The following is a 2,872-nucleotide window of genomic DNA, read 5'->3' on the forward strand; positions in this document are numbered from 1 at the left end:
GCAGGCGTAAGGCCGGCTTTTTACAAGGTAAGTGGTGAATTAATTAAAATTAAAACATTTTTTCCACAGGTTTATTATTTTTAAATACTTTAAAGCAACGTAAGTTTATTTTTAGCCCCGTTAGAAAATAAAATTATTTTTTTCAAAAATTTAAATGATTGTTTAAAATAGTTATTTAATGTAATTTATAGGTTATTTTAAAAAAGTGATTTAAAAAAAATGTATTTGAAGATTTAGTGCTGCTTTGGGGCCGTAGTATTTAAAAGTCTTGACAGCACTTCCTGTCAGACTTATGAATGGAGCATTCCATGCTCCGATTGACTCCCCATGGCCCACATGATCCCAGGGGACGCATCGAACTAACTGCGCCCCTGGGATATGCAAGCACTGCATGCCGGCAGCTGGACCAGGTCCCGGATCGGAATTCCACGGGGGCCCTCAGCTCAACAGCCGGTGCGCTAGGTAAGTGCAGATCGGGGGCTTGAACCCGTGGGAAGCCCCCAACCCAAATTTCTGGGCAAATATATATCAATGATATCGATGTGGGAACCAAATGTAATATTTCCAAGTTTGCTGATCACAAGAAACTAGGTGGGATTGTGAGTTGTGAGGAGGATGCAAAGAGGCTTCAAGACGATTCAGACAGGTTGAGTGAGTGGGCAAATACATGGCAGATGCAATATAACAAGGATGAATGTGATGTTCACAGAATCACAGAAACCCCACAGTGCAGATAGAGGCCATTTCGGCCCATCGAGCCTGCACCGACACATATCCCACCCTATCCCCACGTGTTTAATCCCCCTAACACTAAGGGTCAATTTATCATAGCCAATCATCCTAACCCACACATCTTTGGACTGTGGGAGGAAACTACTTCGGCAGGAAAAACAGAAAGGCAGAGTATTATTTAAATGGTGATAGATTGGGAAATGTTCATGTAGAGAGGGACCTGGGTGTCCTTGTACACCAGTCATTGAAAGCAAACATGCAGGTGCAGCAAGCAATTAGGAAGGCAAATGGTATGTTGGCCTTCATTGCAAGAGAATTTGAGTACAACAGTGTGGTAAACCACAGTTTGTATTCCACTGTGTACATGCCTGTACATGCCTCGACTGACTCCTCCCACGAGTCCAGGTATAAAGGTGACTGCTCCACAGCCCCTCTGTATTCTGGACCAGTCGACCACTCGAGGCACACCTTCATTCTCTTGTTAATAAAAGCCTGTTGGTTACTCGCTTAATCTCAGTCTTTTGAGTTATTGATAGCGCATCAATTTTATTAACAGGATTTTTATAATGGAGAAGGTCCTCACACCAGCATGCCTGGACTTAGATCATCGGGAGGCGGACTCATCCACCAACTTTACTCACTGGCTTAGGTGTTTTGAAAAATTCCTGATCGCCTCCGCTGCAACGGTCTAATCGGACGAGGACAAACTGGATGTCCTGACCTCCAAAGTGAACCACCGAGTGTACTCGGTCATCCAGGATGCGACCTCGTACGCGGATGCTATCAAGCTCCTCAAGGACCAGTACACGCACCCAGTGAACGAAGTGTACGCTAGGCAACTCCTGGGGAGTCATGAACAACAACCTGGGGAATGGACCGAGGAATACCTTCAGGCACTGTCTGTGCTTGGCCGGGCCTGTGGTTGTAAGGATGTAAAGGCCGCCGTGTACAGAGAGGAACTTATCCGGGACGCTTTTGTAGCAGGCCACAGGTCCAATTACACCCGACAGCGACTGTTGGAGCAGAGTGACCTCGATCTCAACAAGGCCCGTGAACTCGCACTATCATTGGACGCAGCCTACCGGGGCATGGATGCCTACACCTCTGCACCGTGGACGCCGCAGTGAACGGCAGCCTGGGACAAGGTAGGACCGTCTCATAGCACCATGCCACCCGAGCCACATCCCAGCTATGGCCCAACTACCGCAGCAGTGTCCCAAGGCCAGACAGCAGTGCCCCAAGGCCAGAAATGCTACTTTTGTGGCCAGGCCAAACACCCCAGAGCGCGCTGCCCGGCGAAAAATGCGATCTGCTCGGGCTGCGGGAAGAAGGGACACTGCACCAGCATCTGCAGAGCCAAAGCCACCCCAAACCCCAGCAGCGCCACATGTAGGCTGTGCGGGCCGCCATCTTGGGACTCCCCAGCCATGTGCGAACCACCGGAACAGCAGCCATTTTGGACGCCTCCAGCCACATGGGGATCATGGACGCCGCCATCTTGGATGACAGCCGGGACACAACAGGCCCCTAACACCACCTCATCTGATACCCGCTGCGACACACCGACCCCTACGCTGGCCTCCGTTACGCACCAACTGGCCCGGTCCACAATGGACATGAATGTAAATGGTCACGAAGCAATCTGCCTTTTTGACTCTGGGAGCACGGAGAGCTTCATCCACCCCGACACGGTGCGGCGTTGCTCTCTCCCAGTCCTGCCTGCGCACCAGCGGATTTCTATGGCCTCCGAGTCCCAGTCGGCGGACATTGGCGGCTACTGCGTGGTGACACTCGTAGTAGATGGGACTGTGTACGATAATTTTAAACTTCTGGTCCTGCCCCACCTCTGCGCTGCCATTCTACTGGGGTTAGATTTTCAGTGCCATCTTAAAAGTGTTACGATGGCGTATGGTGGACCCCTCCCCCCACTCACAGTCTGCAGCCAGCAGCTTCAAAATTGCCCGCCGCGCACCAGGTGCAACCTCTCCACACTCAGAGTCACCCCCCCCCCACTGTTTGCTAAGCTCACCCCCGACTGTAAGCCCATCGCCACAAAGAGCAGGCAATACAGTGCCGGGGACAGGGTTTTCATCAAAACCAAAGTGTAGCGCCTCCTGAAGGAGGGGATTATTGAGGGCAG

This window comes from Somniosus microcephalus, unplaced genomic scaffold, assembly GCF_052327205.1.
Source record: "Somniosus microcephalus isolate GS21.2 unplaced genomic scaffold, FLI_Smic_1.0 unresolved_chr1, whole genome shotgun sequence".
Taxonomy (NCBI): Eukaryota; Metazoa; Chordata; class Chondrichthyes; order Squaliformes; family Somniosidae; genus Somniosus; species Somniosus microcephalus.